Source organism: Ovis canadensis, chromosome 3 (assembly GCF_042477335.2).
Source record: "Ovis canadensis isolate MfBH-ARS-UI-01 breed Bighorn chromosome 3, ARS-UI_OviCan_v2, whole genome shotgun sequence".
NCBI classification, from domain to species: domain Eukaryota; kingdom Metazoa; phylum Chordata; class Mammalia; order Artiodactyla; family Bovidae; genus Ovis; species Ovis canadensis.
The window spans coordinates 10,397,738-10,422,631 of NC_091247.1; the positions used below are offsets into that span (position 1 = coordinate 10,397,738).

A 24,894-nucleotide genomic window follows, 5' to 3' on the forward strand; every position below is an offset into this window, starting at 1 on the left:
CAAGCACCCAGAACAGATCTATGCTTAAACAGTATCTGCCAAGTGTAATGTTTAAGATTTTCTGGTTGGTTAATTTTGTGCTTCTCTTCCACCCACCCAATTCACCTTATTATGAACAATATATTTGCTTTAAAAAATTCTTCACACTGAAATGTTATTTTAATTTGAAAAAACACTACATTGTTCTGAAATTGTCAATTTCTTGGAGGCTTCTTTCAAATAGTTTGAATGGATTTTTGACACCTAATTTACTGTTGTCTTGAAAGTACTTTGTAACATAACAGCAAAAATGCCTGTTTTCCCTATAGGAGGAAAAAATATATTACAAAAGGAGAGGAAACTAAAATTGGGAAAATAGAAGGGAAGCATAGCCACACATACACGATATGAAGAACACACATTTGCAAAGGAACTAGAAGGTGCCTCCCTTTGCCCACAGCGCTGGCAGGGCTTGAAAGAGGGTTCCTTTCAGCTTATCATGTTCAATCTCAGCTTGTTGTCATAGATTTGGCAAAGTCATATTTTCCACACACAAATTCTGCTTAACAACAAAAGATTTCCAGTTGCTTCCTGTGTGTTTTGAGTACCTTTTCATTTAACATGCATTTTACCAAGTGTTTATAGTGTTTTAAGCTTTAAACATATTAGAGAGAGAGAGAGCAACATGTTCCTTTGCTTATGGCCTGTCAGGGAGACAGTTGTGTATTGAAAGAATACCAGAAAATATGATAAATCTTGAACACAGAAAATGAAGCTTTTTGTGTGACCTGTGAGCAAGAAGTATTCTTAGAAAACTTTCTAGAGTAGGAGAAGCAGTATGTGAATTTGATTTTCATTCTTGGTTTTCAAGAATGAATAGAGAGACTTCCCTAGTGGTCCAGTGGTTAAGAATCCACCTGTCAATGCAGGGGACACAGGTTCGATCCCTAGACCAGGAAGATTCCATAGGTCTCGGGGCAACTAAACCCATACATCACAACTACTGAAGCCTGAGCACACTAGAGGCCATATCTCACGAGAGAAGCCACTGCAATGGGAAGCCCACACACTGCAATTAGAGAGTAGTCCTTCCTCTCCATAACTAGAGAAAGCGGGCACGCAGAAACAAAGACCCAGCATAGGGAAATAAATAGATAAATGTTTTTAAAAGATACCATTTTTTAAAAAGAATGAATAGAATATACTTGGGAATTTTCTTTCTGTGCAGTAGCAAGGATTCAATGTTTTCACTGTCAGGGCCTGGGTTTGATCCCTGGTTGGGAAACTAAGATCCTGTAAGTCTAGTGGTATGGCCAAACACACACACACACACACACACACACACACACACGCACACACAAACTTAATGGTTAGAATTGTTAAAATGGCACATATACATTTAATAAAAACATTTTTATAAAAGCACATTGGGATTTATCCTTTAAGAATCCCACCACTCTGTTATGTAGAAACCCAAAATAGCCCATGAACAGTATGAAAAGGCAAAAAGATAGGACACTGAAAGATGAACTCCCTAGGTCAGTAGGTGCCCAATATGCTACTGGAGATCAGTGGAGAAATAACTCCAGAAAGAATGAAGGGATGGAGCCAAAGCAAAAACAATACCCAGTTGTGGATGTGACTGGTGAGAGAAGCAAGGCCTGATGCTATAAAGAGCAATATTGCATAGGAACATGGAATGTCAGGTCCACGAATCAGGGCAAATTGGAAGTGGTCAAACAGGAGATGGCAAGAGTAAATGTTGACATTCTAGGAATCAGCAAACTAAAATGGACTGGAATGGGTGAATTGACTCAGATGACCATTATATCTACTACTGTGGGCAGGAATCCCTTAGAAGAAATGGAGTAGCCATCATAGTCAAAAAGAGTTCAAAATGCAGTACTTGGATGCAGTCTCAAAAACAAGAGAATGATCTCTGTTCATTTCTAAGGCAAACCATTCAATATCACGGTAATCCAAGTTTATGCCCTGACCAGTAATGCTGAAGAAGCTGAAGTTGAACGGTTCTATGAAGACCTATAAGACCTTTCAGAATTAACACCCAAAAAAGATGTCCTTTTCATTATAGGGGACTGGAATGCAAAAGTAGGAAGTCAAGAAACACCTGGAGTAACAGGCAAATTTGGCCTTGGAATGTGGAATGAAGCAGGGCAAAGACTAATCGAGTTTTGCCAAGAGAATGCACTGGTCATAGCAAATACTCTCTTCCAACAACACAAGAGAAGACTCTACACATGGACATCACCAGATGGTCAACACCAAAATCAGACTGCTTATATTTTTTGCAGCCAAAGATGGAGAAGCTCTATAAGTCAGCAAAAACAAGACCAAGACCTGACTGTGGGTCGGATCATGAACTTTTTATTGCCAAATGCAGACTTAAATTGAAGAAAGTAGGGAAAACCACTAGCCCATTCAGGTATGACCTAAATCAAATCCCTTATGATTATACAGTGGAAGTGAGAAATAGATTTAAGGGACTAGATCTGATAGACAGAGTGCCTGATGAACTATGGATGGAGGTTCATGGCATTGTACAGTAGACAGAGATTAAGACCATCCTCAAGAAAAAGAAATGCAAAACAGCAAAATGGCTGTCTGAGGAAGCCTTATGAATAGCTGTGAAAAAAGAGAAGTGAAAAGCAAAGGAGAAAAGGAAAGATATAAGCATCTGAATGCAGAGTTCCAAAGAATAGCAAGAAGAGGTAAGAAAGCCTTCCTCAGTGATCAGTGCAAAGAAATAGAAGAAAACAATAGAATGGGAAAGACTAGAGTACTCTTCAAGAAAATTAGAGACATCAAGGAAACATTTTATGCAAAGATGGGCTCAATAAAGGACAGAAATGGTATAAACCTAACAGAAGCAGAAGATCTTAAGAAGAGGTGGCAAGTACAAAAAAGATCTTCATGACCCAGATGATCACGATGGTGTGATCACTCACCTAGAGCCAGACATCCTGGAATGTGAAGTCAAGTGGGCCTTAGAAAGCATCACTACATCAAAGTTAGTGGAGGTGATGGAATTCCAGTGGAGCTATTTCAAATTCTGAAAGATGATGCTGTGAAAGTGCTGCACTCAATATGCCAGCACATTTGGAAAACTCAGCAGTGGCCACAGGACTGGAAAAGGTCAGTTTTCATTCCAATCCCAAGAAAGGCAATGCCAAAAAATGCTCAAATTACTGAACAATTGCACTCATCTCACACACTAGTAAAGTAATGCTCAAAATTCTCCAAGCCAGGGTTCAGCAATATGTGAACCATGAAATTCCAGATGTTCAAGCTGGATTTAGAAAGGGCAGAGGAATCAGAGATCAAATTGCCAACATCTGCTGGATCATGGAAAAAGCAAGAGAGTTGCAGAAAAACATCTGCTTTATTGAGTGTGCCAAAGGCTTTGACTGTATGGATCACAACAAACTGTGGAAAATTCTGAGAGATGGGAATACCAGACCACTTGACCTGCCTCTTGAGAAATCTGAATGCAGGTCAGGAAGCAACAGTTAGAACTGGACATGGAACAACAGACTGGTTCCAAATAGGAAAAGGAGCATGTCAGGGCCGTATATTGTCACCCTGCTTATTTAACTTATATGCAGAGTACATCATGAGAAACACTGGGCTGGATGAAGCATATGCTGGAATCAAGATTGCCAGTAGAAACATCAATAACCTCAGGTATGCAGATGATACCACCCTTATGGCAGAAAGTGAAGAGGAAGTAAAAAGCCTCTTGATGAAAGTGAAAGAGGAGAGTGAAAAAGTTGACTTAAAGCTCAACATTCAGAAAACTAAGATCATGGCATCTGTTCCCATCACTTCATGGGAAATAGATGGGGAAACAGTGGAAACAGTGGCTGACTTTATTTTTCTGGGCTCCAAAATCACTGCAGATGGTGACTGCAGCCATGAAATTAAAAGACGCTTAGACAGCATATTAAAAAGCACAGACATACTTTGCCAACAAAGGTCTGTCTAGTCAAGGCTATGGTTTTTCCAGTGGTTATGTATGGATGTGACAGTTGGACTTTAAAGAAAGCTGAGTGCCGAAGAATTGATGATTTCGAACTGTCGTGTTGGAGAAGACCCTTGAGAGTCCCTTGGACTGCAAGGAGATCCAACAAGTCCATCCTAAGGGAGATCAGTCCTGAATGTTCATTGGAAGGACTGATGTTGAAGCTGAAACTCGAATACTTTGGCTACCTGATGTGAAGAGCTGACTCATTTGAAAAGACTCTGATGCTGGGAAAAATTGAGGGCAGGAGGAGAGGGGGTCGACAGAGGCTGAGATGGTTGGATGGCATCACCAACTCAATGGACATGAGTTTGGGTTGACTCCGGAAGTTGATGATGGACAGGGAGGCCTGGCCTGCTGCAGTCCATGGGATCGCAAAGAGTCAGACAGAGCTGAGCAACTAAACTGAACTGAACTGAAAATAGCCACTAGAGAGGCCACAAGGAGAAAACCAAGGTCCCTGGCCAACACTTCTTGCTATCTGTGATCTTCCAACAATTCTAACTGCCACCTGACTGAAAATACATGAGGGAGCCAGGGAGACTGGCAGAAGAACCACCCACCAAGCCACAAAATCTTGAGAAACAATAAATGGTTGTTCAAAATTCTGTAAAACAATCATCCTTCATTAAAAAAAATCAGATTTATAAAAATGGTTGTTGTTTTAAGCCACTTCCAAAAAAGATTGGGAGAGAAAGAGAGAGTAGGAGTTCACTGAGAGGAGAGAGAAAAGGCAATTGAGGTTGAGCAGGAATTGCTCCAGCAATTGTGTTTGAGGAAAGCAAATGTATAAAAGTTCCTGATTCTTGCTGCCCATCTCGGTGCCTTGGGCAATAGGAACAGGTGTTTACAGAACACTCCCTGTGTGCCAGGCATTGTTCCAAGCATGCTCTTTGCATTCGCTCAATGGATGCTCACAATAAACCTAGATGAGCAGATAGATACACAGAAAGCAAGTCACTTATTGAAGGTCACACAGCTAGTAAGTGACTTCAAACCTGTGTCCACTGCCCCTATTCTAGTCCTGGGGACCAGAAGAAAAGGAACCTCCGTTCCTTCCCATGACCTCCTTTCCAAGCTGGAGCTGAACTTTGGAAAATCTGATTGTTGTTAAAAACCTGTGCTTTTTAATATGCTGTCTAAGCATCTTTTAATTTCATGGCTGCAGTCACCATCTGCAGTGATTTTGGAGCCCAGAAAAATAAAGTCAGCCACTGTTTCCACTGTTTCCCCATCTATTTGCCATGAAGTGATGGGACCAGATACCATGATCTTAGTTTTCTGAATGTTGAGTTTTAAGCCAACTTTTTCACTCTCCTCTTTAATTTTTGTGAAGAGGCTCTTTAGTTCTTCATTTTCTGCTGTAAGTGTGGTGTCACCTGCATATCTGAGGTTATTGATATTTGTCCCAGGTCTACTGAAGTCCCAATCAGTTCTACTGAAGTCCCAACCCCTGGCCCAGCACCATCAGTATGTTTTAAGAATAAAATTTGTGTGTGTGTCAGTTGTCACGGTCCTATTACTATGCACCTTTAGATCAAGAGGTAGGTCAATGTAAGCTCTGCATTTAAAGCCACTTCCATTCTCTGATGCAATTCCCGCTCCTTGAAGGCTAATCCACGTAGTTGGCCTTCCTCCTCATCTAACTACCTTCCTCAGTTGTAAAATGGCTTGGGAAACACCCTGGTTTCGTTTTCACCCTATGTCCATCCCTCATCCTGAGGTCTTTTGAAGTCACATGGCATCTCAGTTCCTTGACTGTCTGATCTTCAGCAACTTTTCCCTCCATTGCACTTGAGCCAGGAACCCATTCTCAGATAGCTCTTCATCTGAAGTTATTCAGGACATCCATCTCTTAGGATAGCCTCCATCTTTCTGCCTGGAACCATCAGTGATCTCTATTACTCCTGTTCTGAGACCTTCAGGCCAGTGTCACGAGCCTTTCCAGAATTCTCTTATGTACCTCTTGAGCATCCATTCTGTGCCTTTTTAAAAAATTTAAACTTTTAACTTTCTATTGGGTTATAGCCAATTAACAATATTGTGATAGTTTCAGGTAAACAGTGAAGGGACTCAGCCATACATACACATGTATCCATTCTCCCCCAAATTTCCCTCCCATCCAAGCTTCCACATGACATGGAGCAGAGTTCTACATGCTATACAGTAGATCCTTGTTAGCAGTGTGTACTTGTCCATCCCAAACTCCCTATCTATTCCTTCCCACCCCATCCTTCCCTCCAGTCTATAGATTCCTTCCTAAGTCTATGAGTCTGTTTCTGTTTTGTAAGTGAATTCATTTGCATCATTTTTTTTAAAGATTCCACATACAAGGGATGTCATCTGATATTTCTCCTTCTCTGTCTGACTTACTTCACTCAGTATAACAATCTCTAGGTCCATTCATGTTACTGCAAATGGCATTTCATTCTTTTTAATGACTGAGTAATATTCCATTGTATATCTGTACCACATCTTCTTTATCCATTCCTCTGTTGACGGACATTTAAGTTGCTTCCATGTCTTGGCTACTGTAAATAGTGCTGCAATGAATGCAGGAGTACATGTATCCTTTCAGATCATGTTTTTCTCCAGATATATGCTCAGGAGTGGGATTGCAGGATCATATGGCAGCTCTAGTTTTAGTTTTTTAAGAAACCTCCATACTGTCCTCTATAGTTCTGTGCCTTTTGTTTTAAGCATTCTTAAAAGCTAAGATCTAAAACTCCTTGACCCCATCACACCTGTCTGGCCAAAGGTCTTCCTGGGATTAACCCAACTGCTCACTTTTTGGGAGAAGGCACTGGCAACCCACTCCGGCACTCTCGCCTGGAAAATCCCATGGACGGAGGAGCCTGGTAGGCTGCAGTCCATGGGGTTGCTGAGAGTTGGACAGGACTGAGCAACTTCACTTTCACTTTTCACTTTCATGCATTGGAGAAGGAAACGGCAACCCACTCCAGTATTCTTGCCTGGAGAATCCCAGGGACGGGGGAGGCTGGTGGACTGCCGTCTTATGGGGTCGCACAGAGTCGGACACGACTTAAGTGACTTAGCAGCAGCAGCAGCAGCAGCAGCAGCAGCAGCAGCAGCAGCAGCAGCAGCAGCAGCAGGTGGGAGTGGTAAAGGATCTGCCTGCCAATGCAGGAGAGGCATGTTGGATCTCTGGGTTGGGAAGATCCCTGGAGGAGGAAATAGCAACCCAATACAGTACCCTTGCCTGGAAAATCCCATGGACAGAGACTGAGCTACTTCCCTTTTACTTTACACTTTCATGCATTGGAGAAGGAAATGGCAACCCATTCCAGTGTTCTTGCTTGGAGAATCCCAGGGATGGGGGAGCCTGGTGGGCTGCCATCCATGGGATCACACAGAGTCGGACACGACTGAAGTGACTTAGCAGCAGCAGCACAGTACCCTTGCCTGGAAAATCCCATGGACACAGGAGCCTAGAGGGCTGCAGTCCTTGGGATCCCAGAGTCTGACATTACTGAGCGTGCATGCATGCCCGCTAAGGTCCCCCCGAGGTGAAATTCAGACTTGTTTTTTTCTTTCTTTTGCTAAGGTGCATTTTTAAGAGAGACTTTCCAGATCATCTCTCAGATAGGAGAGGTATCATATCATTGCACTGCTTTCCCCTTAGTAGTAGCGTCCCCACTGATTCCCTGAAGACAGAAAGAGGGGGAATAATGAGTTCCTGTTTGGGGCGGGTCCACACATCTCATGGAACTCCCTGAATTCCTGGGATGATAATTACCTTCATTTTACAGAAAATAAGAATAATGACTAACATTTATTAAGTTTATTAAGTGTTGGGCACTGTGCCGAGTGTTTTTAGAGCATCATCCCACTCGATTCTCACAGCAGTACTCTAAATTTGGAACTACTCGATGGATGGGTCAGAGAAGGGAGTGTTTTGTCCTAGGACACACAGCAAGTTAGAGCGGGCATTTGAACCAGCTCTTCCTGATTCAAGAGACTAAGCTCCTCATCGCTCATTTCTGAAAGAACTGAGGGCTTTTCTCCGTGGACGTGGGGAGAGAGAAGGAGGTTCGACGGAGAAGGCTGACGTGGATTTCTAAACAACGCAAACCTCGAAGTCTCCGTGTTTTGCCAGTATCCCAGCTAATCTCTGACCCAGGCCTTGCCTGGGGGCGGGGAAGTGGTGCGCGCGCACGGCGTCCCGTTCGGCCCCGCCTCCCGGGAGGGCTTCCCAGCCCGCTCTCGGCTCTGGGGCTTGCGCACTACGTCCCCAGCCAACGGCTGCTTCCCGGTCGGGGACTTCCGGTGCGCGGGGTGCGGTTCCGGGTCGTGGCGCGGCTCGGGGCAACGGGGCTGCTGCTCGGCCGGCCAGCGGCAGCGAGCGGCAGGGGTATGAGCGCGAGTCCGGAAAGCGGCTGCTGAGCCGGCCGGGAGGAGCGCCAGTCCCTGAGGATTCCGAGAGTGCGGAGCTGGGGCAGGGACCGGGGGGCGCGGGGGAGCCGGGCCCTCCCCCCAGGAACGTGTCCCAAGGCCATCCCGGCCCGTAGTGTGGCAGCAGCTTCAGGTAAAGGTTGCCCCAGCCGCTAGCTCCATCGCTCACACCCCCGCCAGCCCACCGAAGGAGCCTGGCTTCCCTCCTCACTTCTCCGCGCCCGCCGCCGCCGGGCGGACAGCCTGTCTGGCCCTTGCTCCAGTATCCAGTGAGCATCCGTTTCCTGGCCCTTTCCAGAACTGAAGGCTGTTATGAATCTGACAGCTTGGGCGTGTGATTTGGGGGAGGAGAAGCTAGTGGACTCGGTAGTATCGGGGTTTGGGGAGGGTACTGTTGACTGACAGTTTCTGGTTCTACTCGGTGTCTTAATCTTCATAACATGAAAATCAGGTTTTTAAAATCATTGCTTGTGCATTCCCTGTCTAACGCCCCTTATCTCCATTGCCCCAAAGGAGTAAAACAGCCTTTTAGAACTGTTTTTTTTTTAATAGGCAGAGTGCTGCTGGAACTTTGATTCAGCCTTTTGTTTATGGGAGTGGCATAGAGTCTTCTAGATCTGGTTAAGGCTGGAAAAGAAAATATCACTGTAGTTTAAACAGAAGCATTACTTTAACCGGAGGCCCAAAAGTTGACTCAGAGATTGGCACAGGTTTCATTCTGAATGAAGTGATTTTTGAAGCCTATCACAATACTTGGTACTGTGCAAAAGCATCATGTTGTAAACCAAAAGCAGCAAAGTTCAAAATTTCCTCAGGTGTGAACAGTCAAATGGAGACAGGTGTTTACACACATCAGTTAAAGTAAAGTCAACATTCTTACTCTGTTTTGACAAGCAGAAGGGATGGATTCCTAATGTAGAGCAGCAGGGAAAGGAGGCACCATGTTCTATTCTTCATATTCTGTGAGTTCACACAAGATGATCAGTAAATGCTGGAAGGGTTGTTGATGAAGGATCGATACTTGTTTTCATCTTGTTCAGTTTACACACTTGTAGGCTCATTGGGGCCTGTGAGACTTGCTGGTGGCTCCTTTCCCTTTCAGATTTATGCTCATACTTACTTTCATCTACCGTGATGCTGGAGGGTATTCAGATTCCTGATCTGGTTTCTGATCTGGCTCCGGCTAACTTTCCAGCTAAGCTTCAAAAGGCCTCTTACCCTGATTCTTCACTCTAGATAAGTAGGACCTGGAATGGGCTTTGTCCTTTCCTTTGTTGTTAGCACTTTCTTTATGCCTAGATTTCTCCTTTCCTGTTTCCATCTATTGGTGTTACCCAGCGCCCACCTGAAATTGGCCTTGCCTCAAGCAGTTCAGCACAACCTCAGCTAGAAATGGTTTCTTTTCTAGAATCCTTTAAATGCTCATTATTCTATGGGCTTGGCCACAAAGTTTGTTTGGGTTTTCGTACCATCGTCCAGAAAAACCTGAACGAACTTTTTGGCCAACCCAGTTGATTCCCTTAGCAAACATTGAGTATGGATACATTCGAGGTCATCTGATGTGAACAGCTGACTCATTGCAAAAGTTGCTGATGCTGGGAAAGATTGACGGCAGGAGAAGAGGATGTCAGAGGATGAGATGGCTTGAATGGCATCACTGATGCAGTGGACTTGAACTTGGGCAAACTGTGGGTGATCGTCAGGGACAGAGAGGCCTGGCATGCTGCAGTTCATAGGGTCGCAAAGAGTCAGACACGACTGGGTGACTGAAAAACAACAACATATATCAAGTACCATGCTAGACCGTATAGGGAGAAACAAGACTCAGTTCTTGCCTGCTCAATTTAGTGAAAAAGATAGGAAATAATTCTGACAGAGTGGTATGTACACTGGGTTGGAGTTCTTTCGGTGATTCAGTGGTGGTACAGGAGGGGAAGAGGTCATCCACTTTTGAGGCATGTACAATGACCTGATAAGGCTTCACAGTGTGGGGTGAACTGAGCTGTATTATATTGGAGAAATTATGTTAGGTTTCTTTTGTTTAATTATTTTAACTTCAATTCACTGATCAGGAGGGCTCAGGATAAATTACACACCTGGTATGAGACGGAACCAGGATGCAGACCCACGTATGTCTTATGCCTATATCTGTGCCTTTTATGTGTTTTTTCTTTTCTCACACCGTAGCTCTCTGTATGCAAATACATATTGAAGCAACTATTCAGAGAAGAAAATATGTGTCAAAATGAATGGTGCGGATAGTTCTTTAAATGTAGAGAAGACCATAACCTTCCAAGGCAAGATGGTAGTATGTGGGTCAGCCTAGCTTTGGATATGAGTGGACCGGACATTCTGTAGAGAATAGCCATGGACTCTGACTTCAATTCTTGGTCCCTCCTCTTAATAGCTATGTGACCTTTGGCAAGTTTCTTAATTCTTAGCATTATTTCTTTCAAGTATAGTTTGAGATAGAGACTGATACAGACTTCACGGAGTAATGTGAGCTGATGTGGATAAAGTGCCTGGTATGTGGCAAGGTTCCCTAAGATGGTGGCTGTTAAGCTGTAAAGGTGCAGTGCCTGAGGCATGGTTTTAGAGTAGTGAGTAGACCAGCCTGAATAAAGCAAGTCTTTGCTTCTTTGAGTGGGGATGTGTGTATGTTAGTCCCTCAGTTGTGTATGACTCTCTGTGACCCCATGGACTGTAGTGTACCAGGCTTCTCTGTCCATGGAATTCTCCAGGCAAGAATACTGGAGTGGGTTGCCATTCCCTTCTCCAGGGCATCTTCCCAACCCAGGGATCGAACCTGGGTCTCCTGCATTAGCAGTTGGATTCTTTACTGTCTGAGCCACCAGGGAATACTGGGCAGTAAAGTTGGAGGGCCAGTACAGGGTCAGAGTCAGAGCTTGTATGTCAAGCAAGAGAGGTCAGTTCCAGTTTCTGCTCATAACCTTTCTTGTTAATAAATACCTTGAACATCTATGATTCATTCAGCAGTGCCAGGGAAAATGTTAGACCCAGAGACGCAAAAAGTAATATAACCAGGTCCCCACCCTGAGGGTGTTTCCTTTCCTATGAGGGAGATGTGTGTGTGTGTGTGTGTGTGTGCAGGTGAATTGTAGTAAAGCATTGTAGATACTAAGATAGCCAGTCCCCACTGTGTGTGTGTGTGTGTGTGTGTGTGTGCAGGTGAATTGTAGAAAAGCATTGTAGATACTAAGATAGCAGTCCCCACTGTGTGTGTGTGTGTGTGTGTGTGCAGGTAAATTGTAGTAAAGCATTGTAGATACTAAGATAGCAGTCCCCACTGTGTGTGTGTGTGTGTGTGTGTGTGCAGGTGAATTGTAATAAAGCATTGGAGATACTAAGATAGCAGTCCCCACAAGGTACTGTGGAGCACAGAGGAGGAAACACTGGCAATGGTAGCTCGGGAGCACTTTACTGTGTACCAGCATTATGTTAAATGCATTAACTCATTTATTCCTCTACAGGATGGTATTATAAGTATTTTGATGTTACAGATGAGGAAACTAGAGCACAGAGAGGTTAAATGAATTCCGTTAGTTTATGGAGTTGGTGGAGCTGAGAGTAGAGGGGATTATCTGCTAGACTTTGGTAACTCTCCTTTTTAGAACTATGCCACATTCTTTCTTCTTTATGACGTGGATGGCTTCAGAGAAGAGTCAGCCCTTGAGCCCTAGCTTCAGTGTGCTCGTCACTGCGCTGGGCAAAAGGAATAATGGGGAACGAACATGATTTCTACAACTCAAGGAGCTCATTACCTTATCTGTCATGTTTGGTATACATATTTAAGTGGGGTGTCTGTTTTGCTTGTTGACTCATAACTGAAGACTTCAGAAATTGTTGCAGTTCAGTGGGTTGTACGTGCTTCATCTGAGAGAATTTGCTGTAAATCTGTTATTCTGATTGTTGTTGTTCAGTCACTCAGTCGTGTCCGACTCTTTGCGACCCCATGAATGGCAGCACACCAGGCTTTCCTGTCCTTTACTATCTTCTGGAGTTTGCTCAAACTCATGTCCATTGAGTTAATGATGCCATCCAACCATCTCATCCTCTGTCACCCGCTTCTCCTCCTGTGCTCAGTCTTCCCCAGCATCAGGGTCTTTTCCAGTGAGTCAGCTCTTTGCATCAGGTGGCCAAAGTACTGGAACTTCTGCATCAGTCCTTCCAATAAATATCCAGAGTTGATTTCCTTTAGGATTGACTGGTTTGATCTCCTTGCAGTTCAGGGGACTCACAAGAGTCTTCTCCAGCACCACAGTTCAAAAGCATCAATTCTTTGGCACTCAGCCTTCTTTATGGTCCCCTCTCACATCTACACTGGAAAAATCATAGCTTTGACTCTATGAACCCTTGTCGGCAAAATGACGTCTCTACTTTTTAATACGCTATCTAGGTTTGTTATAGCTTTCCTTTTAAGGAGCAAACGCTTTTTAATTTCATGGTTGCAATCACTATTTGCAGTCATTTTAGAGCCCAAGAAAATAAAAGTCTGTCACTGTTCCCATTTTTTCCCCATCTATTTGCCATGAAGTGATGGGACCAGATCCCATGATCTTAGTTTTTTGAATGTTGAGTTTTAACTTGACCTTGTGTTTTCTGTGAGTTTGAAGTTTTTCAGAAGTTTTGACCCCAAAGATAGCACATTTTAGCTTGTGTTAAATTTAAAATAACTGAATGCTTATAGTCATTGTTAGATGTTTTTGTGCACCTTATTTTCTTCAGTCTTCATGATTCTGTGGATTTGTTAATTTAGTGTTTTTTTTTTTCCCAAATTTTTATTTATTTTTTATTTCTGGCTGAGCTGGGTGTTTGTTGCTGCATGGACTTTCTTCAGTTGCCATGAAGGGGTCTACTCTCTACTTGCGATGCTCAGACTTCTCACTGTGGTGGCTTCTCTTGCTGCAGAACATGGGCTCCAGAGCACGTGGCCTCAGTAGTTGGGGCACACGGGCCTGGTAGCCCTGCGGTATGTGGAATCGCCCCGAGATTCCGGGGATCAAACCTGTGTGTGCTGCATTGGCAGGCAGATTCTCAACTACTGCTCCACCAGGGAAGTCCCAGTTCTCTTTTGAACGCTGCCTCAGGAGTCTCCAAATCAGATGCCCGTGATGTGACCTAAAGAGTAGGACAGACCTTGTGACCTGGAGGGCATGCCACCAGTCAGTCTGGAAGCGGCAGTCACTACTCAGCTCCAGTCACTTGTCACTGTGTGACGAAGTGAGCCCAGTGTCCCTAGATCTTCCAGCTGTTTTCAAGAGGGATGGTGGAAGTCTGGATTTTAATGTATTTAGTTTAAAAAAATCGCCATTAAAAAAATACCATGTAGATCAGAACACATTAGAGGGCTGTGTACGGTCTTAGGCTGCCCGATTGTGAGTCCTGACCTACTTGCTCACTGACGTTGTGGTATCCACTGTTCAAAGCAGGAGGTCCCACACAGTTGTGATCGTTGATCAGAAATCTGCTGGTAAATTGCTAAAGTGAGGGGGTGTTGTGTTGGAGTCATACTGATATCTGGGAAAGTGGCAGGGTGAATGATTTAATTGTATAATCAAGCTAAATCAGGGATGGGGTTGGGTGGAGATGATGATCTTGTAGTACTTTTGTGCCCTTAGCTCTTTAAATGCTACCAGGTCTCCCGTCTCGTTTGGTCCTCTCTGTAGTACATGAAGTGAACAAGGCAGGGTGGTTATCATAACCTCTGGAGATGAAGAAGTTGGTGCCCAGTGATTTGCAGTTTAGTAGGAAGTACGCTTGACTGAGAGGGACTTGAATTCTGAACGCTGGTATGCCAGTTACAGCCTTTTGATTATGGTCAAGTCAAAAATCCTTGTATCTTTTTTCTCATTTGGATAATAATGAGGGAGCTCAGTTGAAGTCTTGGTGAGGTCTTTTCAGGATGCAAAGCTTTCTGATTCTAATTGACATGCTTAAAGCTGCACAACTGATTACTGGCAGACCCCAGTGGAGAACAGTCCAAATCTAAAATGCTGCTTCTCTTGATGGCAGGTAGGGAGCCACTGTTGAGCTTTTCCCTCTGTTCTTTGTTCATTACTTCTGGGAAGGGACCTTGACAGGCCAGGTGCTCCCCACATGCATAGAGGGCTTTGTTGACTATATACATGAAATTGGAAGGAGGCAAAGAGACACTCAGCCTAGTGAGAGAAATATGGTCAGGGAGCTCCCAGCTCAAGAGTTTAATTTATTTTTATTTTAATACCCAGCTTCCACAAACTGAAAATTGAAGAAATATTTGTCTTCTAGATACTTGTTTTCATTCATATTCTATCATATAAGGAAATAACATAGAATATAAAAATGAAAAAAAATTCTGAGCAGTCATTCAAAATTTATTAACTCTAGTTGGCAGCAGCCTAGGTATATTGAGGAAATAGATTTAATATAGGAAGCACAAAATTTGGACCCAAAGAAGAAAACAGTGTTAAGTAATTGAAAGTGAGAAAAATGGGAGCAGCCACTTCAACAACAAAACTTAAATTCTGGAAATAGCAAGAAGGTATTAGAATAACTAGTGGAATTAAATTATGATAATCGCTTCTGAAAGAAATTGAATATTATGTCACACTTACCTCTAAATATATGCAGTGTTAGAGTCATATCCTATACTTGAGTATACTTTTATGAATATGCTTTTATTATTGATGCTGTCAAAATGGACCAAATGTGTAAAACTTAAAAAAAAAATCACACTTTTAGTTCCCTGTGGACTCATTTTAAGGTACTGTATTATAAATAAGTACTGTTTCAGCAGAGAAATTGGTAGAAAATGGTTTGAAGGAATGGTTTTCTTTTTAAAACAAATAACTTTTTAATCTGTGCTTTAGTTGCTGACATACTGGAGGCTAACAAAGAGGAACCGAGATGCAGCCTTGAAACTTGAAGCAGAGTGAGCTGGGGCTTTGGAGTCACACTCACCTGGATGTGAATATTGGTTCTTTCAGTTATTAGCTCTGTGACCCAGACAGTACTGCCACTCTCATACGGTACGTGAGAGGTTGTATATGAGGAGTAAGTACCTCTACCGTGATACTTTTGGGGGGATGTAGGTACCAGCATAGAAGAAGGCAGTGGCAACCCACTCCAGTACTCTTGCCTGGAAAATCCCATGGACGGAGGAGCCTGCTAGATTGCAGTCCATGGGGTCGCGAAGAGTCAGACATGACTGAGTGACTTCCCTTTCACTTTTCACTTTCACGCATTGGAGAAGGAAAAGGCACCCCACTCCAGTGATCTTGCCTAGAGAATCCCAGGGATGGTGGAGCCTGGTGGGCTGCCGTCTACAGGGTCGCACAGAGTCGGACACGACTGAAGTGACTTAGCAGCAGCAGCAGCAGGTACTAGCATTCAAGGGCACAAGCCATTCAGGTTAGTACAGTGTAACAAGAAATGATCTCATGGAGTGATTGTAAAGGAATGAGACTTATTTTCTTGTCTGGATCATGAAATTAGTCTTGTTAATTTCTAGTTGTGCTTTGTGAATTAGCAGGCCTATGAACCAAGCACTGTTGAGAAAAGGGTCTCAGTATGCTATTTTTAGGCTATTAAATGAATTGATCTGTTAAATCACAATAAACACCTCCAGTTGTTTATATTACCTTTTAGTGTGCCCATGACTGCCTTTTGAAGTTGTTAGAGCTAGGAGTATATTATGTATTCCCTGCCCCCATTTTACAAATGCTGAAACTGAAGCTTAGAGAAGTAAAGTGATTCAAGGTAGAGAGCTACTGATAATGGCAAAGCTGTGCTTTGAACCTTTGTGTTTTTTTTTAACTGTAAATACCACAGTGCTTTTTTCGCTCTTCCATGCTGCTCTAGATTTGAATATTGGAACTGGCCCTTGTTTTGGGAGGAACATCAACTCATTTTAAACTTAATGCCTGTAGAAAATTGTTGTTGATTGTATTGTGGGAGTGTTTGGTTACAAGTATACTCTTAAGATTTGACGTTTAAAGATTTAACAGAACTTTAATAATACTCATTGCTGGCAGAGGTTGGTAGTGAGATGATCACTCATATTAACAGTGGGAATAAAAATTGGTAAAACTTTTCTGGCAAATGCTTTGGCAGTATTATCACAAGCCTTTAAAGTCATATATGCCTTTTGAGTTTGTAATCCCATTACTAAGAATCTTTGTTAAAGAAATAATCAGAAATGTAGAAAAGTACTCAAGTTCAAAAATGTTCACTGTGGAAGTATTTATAATAGCAAAAATTAGAAACAACTGTAGTATTCAAAAAAGAAGTAAGAGAAATTTTGGAAAAAGCATGATTGAAAATACTATATAAGCATTTTAGCTGTTTTAGAAGAATTTTAGTGACATATTAATATGTTCATATAATATGAAGTAAAAAAAGGATATAAAACTATGTAAAGTATGAGCTCAATATCAAATATATAAAGAGAAAAAACAGGTGGTAAGATTATAGGTCTTTATGCTTTTTCAGTTTTCCAAAATATTCTCTGATAAGCATAAATTATTTTTCAATAAAAAATCCTTTTAGTTTAACTTGTAATTGAGAAATACAGGTACATTTTGAAAGTTTTCCCTAATCCAGGTGATCTGAAGTTATAAATGGATTGTATTTTCAAGAAGTTAGTTTTAACAACTTGTTTAATGATTAAAATATGGTTTCATCTTTTTTTTTTTTGACTGTACTGCACTGCTTCATGCAAGATCTTAGTTCCCTGACTAGGATGGAATCCTTGCCCCCTGCAGTGGAAGCACAGAATCTTAACCACTGGACTGCCAGGGAAGTCCCTGGTTTCTGTATTTTGTCATAAAGGATATTGACGTTCCCAGGCTAGCCTCCTCTTCTCCCCTAAACTATCCCGAGAGAAGAGTCATATTTGTGTCGGTAGTACCCGTGACCCAGTGCTCCCCTCACCTGTTCAGGGGCCAGTGGGACAGCTAGTAGCTGTGTGACAGCTCTGTCTTTCCTAGAGGGTACATGCCTGTCTCCATAAGGCTGGTTGTTGGCATATAGAACTTTTTTTGTGAGTTGAATATTTGTATCTTGGGAAGTGCATTTTTGGTATGGAAAATTATAAGTATGAATTTCTATTTCACGTTTAAACATTTTGTAAGAAAAAATTAAAGATCAAAGTTTGTTTGAATTTTAATTTTTCTGATAACAGTATTCAAGATGTATGAATATTAAAATGTCATGAATTGTGCCTTTTACTCTTTCCTGATTATATACTTCATAATTGAAATTGCGATAATTTCAGCATGTACAGTTAAGCATGATGTCTAGTTGTTTTTTTTTTTAAATATGCATGGTAATTCTCCTAAATATAATATACAAAAGCATGCAGAAAATTTAACAAAGTATTTTAGCATATTTAAATTGGGAAAATACCAGGCAAGATGTTTCTTTTTGTAAACTGCTTCTGTCCAAAGCATTCTGTATATTATCAGAATGAAAAATGACAGCACTTTGTCATCTGTTCAAATTGATATTGCACTCTTTGCAATGACAGCTGAAAAGGCCCACAGGTGCCATATAAAGAGGTGACCATGTTGTCATATTTCATTTCGGCATCCCTCTGCAAAGCCATAATTACCTAATTAGGTTGTTAATTAGGAGATTAGCATTTCGCTATATTGATAGAATGCTCTTTACCGACATGGGGCTAGATACAGATTTGTCTACCCTAATTTATAATCTCTGCCTTTTTTGTACTTATTTATTTGCTCAAGATCCTGATGTGGGGCAATTCAGTTTACCTGAGAAACAGTTTGTTTATAAGCTAATGAAGCTTTGATTGCTGGACTAAAGTTGCTGAGTTAAAATATGAACAGAATTAAAAAGGTGGTCACATCCCCAAAACGATAATAAAAATTCTGAGTTAGTATAACTTGTGTTCTCATTAGCATTGGGAACAAACACATGAGAAGAACTGAAGTTCGTAAGAAGTCCAAAATATAAAAAGTGTGAAATGTGATAGAGATTTATATATCCTAAACTAGGCAAAGGAAAGTAGTTATCTTTAATGACAAATCTCTGTCATTTATACTTGAGATATAAAACATGGTAAGTATTTTTAGTGTATTTCAGAAGCTGAAGCTTAGTTGATGTAGTAGTGTTAGTCGCTCAGTCGTGTTCGACTCTTTGCGACCCTGGGGACTGTAGCCAGCTAGGCTCCTTTGTCCATGGAATTCTCCAGGCAGGAATAATGGAGAGGGAGGCCATTTCCTTCTCCCAGTTGATGACTTCAGAACAAACATATTCAGTCTTCAGACTGCCTTAGGTAGTCACGATGCAGGTTTGTTTCGTTTGCACCTTCTGATCATTAGTTTGTGCTTGGAACATTCTCTTCCCATAGTCTGTGCAGTCCTGAGTGCTTATGGAATTCGAAGTATTTCACAGTAACCTTTACTTGGTCAGCTATTTGGAGTAAGCTGTGTTTCTGTTAAGTGTGTGGACATTCTTTTTGCGCAGAGGATAGACGAGGGCTGGTTTAAAAAATATCCACTTGTTTTTACTCCAGTGCATGATTTGACTGTAATGTTTGTAATTTGCATTACATATACCTTTATCACTGTGTCCAGTTAAGGAGATTTAAGCCCTAAAACAAAACTTAGGAGCACCATTCCCACTGAGGAGGTGGTAGTTTCCCTCCTTTTGATTGTGTTTGGTATTAGCTGTTTAAGTTGTAGAAAATGCGTGTGTGCTTAAGCCCTTTTCCCCCATAGTGATTATGAAAAATTGCATTTGATTGTATCTATAATTTTCTTCAAAATTAAAAAAATTAAAAGATATTTTTATATGAAGAAAATATATGTGAAATCTTCCATATAGTTAGTTACGCTTTTTGCTTAATTGCAGTCATTCATTTATTCAGTCAGCATTTGCTGAATATGTGTTAGGCACTTGTCATAAGTCTGGCAATCGAGCAATGAGGGCTACAGGCACAGACTCAGCACTCAGTGGGAACTGTAGTCCAGTAATGGAAGCCCAGCATAGTTTGAGAAGTACAACTTGTATTAGAGTAATGAAGGGAAGGTGAGTAGGGAGTCGTACGACTCTGGACTTTATAAGGTCAAACCTTCCTGGGATAGGCAGGTGCTGTCGAAATTGAGATCGGAAGGGTGAAGGAGAAGGTGATATTTAAGGCAGGTGAAAGGAGAGAAAACTGTTCAAAAGCTGGAAGAATGCTGACAGTTGAGTATGGCTAGAGTAGAAAGAACAGAGATGGTAAATGGAAGATGGGGCAGCAGAGGCAGCAAGTTCAATTATATTAAAGAGTTTGAGAAGTTATTGGACTTCCCTGGTGGCTCAGTGGTGAAGAACTCACCTGCCAATACAGGAGATGGGGGTTCCATCCCTGGGTCAGGAAGATCCCCTGGAGGAGGAAGTGGCACCCACTCCAGTAATCTTGCCTGAGAAATCCCATGGACAGAAGGAGCCTGGCGGGCTGCAGTCCACAGGGTCGCAAAGAGTCTGACATGACTGAAGTGACTTAGCGTACAAGTGTCAAGTATAGAAGAGGTCTGTGAGCCTTATCATCCAATACGACCCCACAATATACAGTACTAGCCATTAGTTATCTTTTTTGGTGAACTGGAGAGAATACTAGTATTTGAGTGTTACAGTTGGGCCTTGCATTGTGACAGTAGCTTTGTGAGATATGAGATAATATCTTACTGAGGTCCAGAGGTATTGTGACTTGCCCAGTTTTCTCAGCTACTGTATGGTAGAATTGGGAGCGCACACAACCTTTCCAAGCCTTTGTGTCATCTGTCATGAGATGTTGTCATCCTTGTTGTGTCCCCTTCCCTTTGTTCATTTCAAAATGAAGAGAATTCTGTCCCCCCTCCACCACCACCCCCCCCCCCCCACCTCCGCAAAGGACCAGTAGCTCACTAGGTTGCTGACCAAGGCATCCTGTTAACCTTGTGGCTTCCAGACCCAGCTCTGGGGTGGATTAAAGCACCGTCTGGTGCTTCAGTAGGAGAAGCTGCTCAGTGCAGGTGTTTGTTCGCTTCAGCAAAGTTACAAGCGCTCTAGGCTTTAATCTCCCTCAATTAGAACTGCAGCTTGGCTACCTCCTCACAAGGTCACAGATGTATATGGGAGTTCTCCTCCTCTCCCCAGGGGAAAAGTCTTGGCATCTCTGACTTTCAGGGGAGGAATTCGATCTCTCTTTGGTGTAATCAACTTGTATTGGAAATTGTTTTAATTTTTTATGGTTACTGTTGCCAGTACTGTTCAATTTACTGATTTGTTGGTGTGTTTGTGATGGAATCATCTGAACTAGAAGAAACTCTGGAGAGCAGCATGGATTCTAGCCTTTCTGTGTTTCTATCCCAACCCCTTTAAAATTGAGATGTAACTCATGTATCATAAAATTTACTCTTTTAAAAGTGTACACTTTAATGGTTTATCACCCCTAAAGAAACCCCATACCCATTAGCAGTCACTCCTCATTCTTCTCTCCGCCAACCACTGGCAACCATTAATTTACTTTGTGTCTCTATGGATTAGCCTATTCTGAACCTTTTGAACAGAAATGGAATCACACAATATGTGGCCTTTTGTGTCTGGCTTCTTTTATTTAGCATAGTTTCATCATTCATCCATATTGTAGCATATATCAGTACTTCGTTTATTTTTATTGCTGAATAATAGTCCATTGTATGAAAGTACCACATTTTGCCTGTCCATTCATCAGCTGATGGAGATTTGGGTTGTTTCCACTTTGGGGCTATTATGAATAATACTGCTGTGAACATTCCTGTAGAAGTTTTTGTGTGAGCATATGTTTTCATTTCTGTTGGTATATTACCTTGGAGTGGATGGGGTAGGCGGCAGTCCATGGGGTCGCTAGGAGTCGGACACGACTGAGCGACTTCACTTTCACTTTTCACTTTCATGCATTGGAGAAGGAAATGGCAACCCACTCCAGTGTTCTTGCCTGGAGAACCCCAGGGACGGGGGAGCCTGGTGGGCTGCCGTCTCTGGGGTCGTACAGAGTCAGACACGACTGAAGCGACTTAGCAGTAGCAGCAGCATGGTAACTCTGTTTTAACTGAGGAACTGCCAAATTGTTTTCAAAGGTGGCTGCACCATTTTATATTCCCACCAGCAGTGTACAAGATCTGCTGTGTTTCTGCTTCTGCTTTCTTCAGGCTCTGTTACTCTGGGCTGGGCTGGAAGCAACCCCAGGCATTCCATGAGCCCTTGTGTCTTGTTAAATCGGAAAATTTCCAGTTTTATGACAACCACTTTCATTCTACAAGCATATGTGTACAAGGCCTTATATTAGGCATTAGTGACAGGAGGTCAAATAAGGACTTCTAGTCCTTTCTTCTCAAGGACTACACAGTCCTTACTGTAACTTCTTACTAGGAAATGCAGGGAGAAGGAAAAACCAGCGAAGGAAGTACAGTTGACCCTGGCACAACGTGGGCTGAAATAGCACTGGTCCACTTCCATGTGGGGTTTTTTTTCCTTCAGTAAATACAGTGTGACTGGATCTGCAGTTGGTTGTATTTGTGGATGTGGAACCATGGATATGGAGGACGGAGGGCCAACTACGGGACTTGAACATCCACTGGTTTTAGTATCTGCAGTGGTCCTATAAACAATCCCCCGAGAATACTGAGGGGGCGACTGTAACTACTTAGACGTTTGTGAGTTTCCACAGTATTGATCCTAACTTTAGAATCTATGCAAAGGTTGACTTGATTTTCGGAGATTCTGGAGTTTCCTTTTCTTGGCTCATCCTTTAAAGACAGTCATCCTTCTGTATTTGTGGGGTATCGGTTCCCAGGACCAAGGTATTCCCTCGTCCCTGGTTCCCAGGTATTCCCAAGGATACCAAAATTCACAGATGCTCACATCCCTCACATGAAATGGCATAATGAAATTGCCTTGCATATCATAATTAAAAAAAAAAAAAGAAATTGCCTTGCATATCCTGGATTCTGAGTCTGTGGATTCAACCAACCAACCAAATTAAACTTTCAATTGGTTGAATCTGCAGGTGTCGAACCAGCATATACTGAGAGAGGACTGTTTTGCTCTTGTTGGGTTTTATCCTAGGTTACTGCTCGTTTCCTCCTTGCATATTTTCCCTGGGTAAGCTCACATCTGTGGCTTCATCTCCCATCTATATGTTGAAAAAAAATATTCGTTGCTCAGTTATGTCCGACTCTTTGCGACCCCACGGACTGGAGTCTGCCAGGCTCCTCTGTTCATGGGATTCTCCAGGCAAGTACACTGAAGTGGGTTGCCATTCCCTCCTCCAGGGGATCTTCCTGACCCAGGGATTGAACTCAGGTCTCATGCATTGCAGGCAGGTTCTTTACTCTCTGGGCCACCAGGGAAGCGTGTCTGCCGAATTTGCTCAGATCTTTCTCCTAGGCCTCAGGTTTGTCTATCCTGTGTGTGTCACTTATATGTTGTCCCAGATTTGCTCAGACTTTTCTCCTGGGCTCTCAGGTTTGCATCCTGATGGATCTCTGGGTAATCCCTAGACATCTCAAGCTAATTGTGTCTGAAACTTAGTTTCTCATTTCCCCTCTCCCTGTTAAGCTCTTCCTACTTTTGAGTTCACAGTTTGATTTGTTGGTGCTATCATGCAAGCCATAAACTTTCCCCTTCTCCTTAACCCTGCATATCCTCTCAGTCACCAAGTTCTACCAATTTTATCTCCTAAATATATATTTTTAACTACTTCTTAAATTCATAGGCCCATTTTTCACTGCCTTACTTTGGATTTCATCATCTCTTCCCTGAGCTTTAGTCTCAGCTTCATAACTAATCTTGTGTCTTGTCCATCAGGTTAATCTTCTATGCAGCTGCCAGAGCAGTCTCTCTGAAATGCTAATCTAATCAGCAACTTTGAACTCCATGAAGTTCTCATTGCTGACTAAAAGTTCTTCTGTTTGTTATTTTAGTGCCTTGTCTCTTTGACCTTTCTTCCAGCCGTTCAACTTCTCATCTCTGAGGATTCAGTTTAGACCAGGGAATAATAGCAGTGATAATAGTAAATATTTGTATAGTGCTTCCCATGGGCCAGGTGCTGCTATACACACATTCAGTTCAGTTCAGTCCAGTCACTCAGTCGTGTCCGACTCTTTGCAACCCCACAAACTGCAGCACGCCAGGCCTCCCTGCCCATCACCAACTCCTGGAGTTCACCCAAACCCATGCCCATTGAGTCAGTGATGCCATCCAACCATCTCATCCTCTGTCGTTCCCTCCTCCTCCTGCCCTCAATGTTTCTTTTAGTCCTCACAACAATCCTATGAGATAGGCACCAAAATTGTTCCCGTTTGTAGATGAGGAAGTGAAGGCACAGACATTGTTAATTTCCCTAGGTCCCACAGTTGCTGAGTCCACATTTGAACCCAGGCAGTCTAGTCTGATGCTGTTAGTCTCTTATATGTACCTTTTCTTAACTTCGCGAGTTCCCTCCATTCCCCCGACTGCAAAGATTAGTTATCCTCTCCCTGCTTCTGCCGTGGCCTATGCATTGTTGTTCAGTGACTAAGTGGTGTTGAGTCTTTGCGACTGCATGGACTGCAGCACAAACAGGCTTTCAGTACTTCACTATCTCCTGGAGTTTGCTCAAACTCATGTCCACCAAGTCGATGATGCTGTGCATGGCCTGATGTTCATCTGCAGTTCATAGGGCAGATCTGGAGCATATTTTATTTTAAACAGTCTTGATCAAGAAGCCAGCATGATAGACTGTTTAATTGCCAGCTCCCTCTCACGCCTGTTCTTAAGGTGACTTAATTGGAAGTCATCACTTCTGTTATCTTGATCTTAGTCATTTCTATGAAGCCTATTTCGAGTATCCAGTTTCATTTAGATATCGTTCCTTTGTGTTTCTGTGATACTTTGTTATATAGAATCCTCTAGCATTACTCTCATCCTTTATTGTGACCATTTATTGCTTGACTGTAAGCCTCTTGGGGATAGGGACTTTGTTTTACTACTTTATGCTCCTAATTTCCCAGCATGTAGTAGGTATTCACTCTTGCTGAATTTCTTGAGTGAACAGGTAAATTTGACCCATATATAGATGAGTGAGAGAAGAGGATTAGTAGTGTGATGAAATGGACTTAAACTGGAAATTCAGGGCAGCATACAATAGCTATTCAGAGCAAGGATTGTGAAGCCAGGCGACCTAGGTTTTATCTTGACTCTCCTCTCACTAGTTATGGGACCTTGGGCAAGTCTGTGCCTCAGTTTACTGATGTTTAAAACAAATAGTAATGGAATCCACCTCTAATAGTTTTGTCAGTGATATATGTGCTTGCTAGATAAGCAGCCTTCTAGAGTCCAGAGAATTACTTTACTTAAACTGTATTTTGTGAAACACTCGCACCTTAGCTGTGTAATAGTGAAGCCAGGCCTGCCGTTGTCCTCATGCTTGATCCTTCTGAGGAAGGTGGGGGTTT

The 24,894-nt window shown here is 42.4% G+C and overlaps 1 protein-coding gene across 27 annotated transcripts in view; it reads left to right on the plus strand.

Annotated features, from left to right (window-relative positions):
• Window positions 1-8,224: 8,224 nt before the first annotated feature.
• The window catches only part of MAPKAP1 (MAPK associated protein 1), a 240,722-nt gene continuing 224,052 nt past the window's right edge, over window positions 8,225-24,894 (plus strand). For 5 of the 27 annotated variants that reach the window (XM_069582437.1, XM_069582431.1, XM_069582443.1 and 2 more), the window contains exon 1: window positions 8,258-8,564. The gene's annotated coding sequence lies outside the window, so the exon portion shown is untranslated. Of the gene's footprint in view, window positions 8,701-15,300; window positions 15,485-24,894 lie in introns of all 27 variants that reach the window. The other 22 variants (XM_069582432.1, XM_069582435.1, XM_069582444.1 and 19 more) reach the window with 13 other exon arrangements.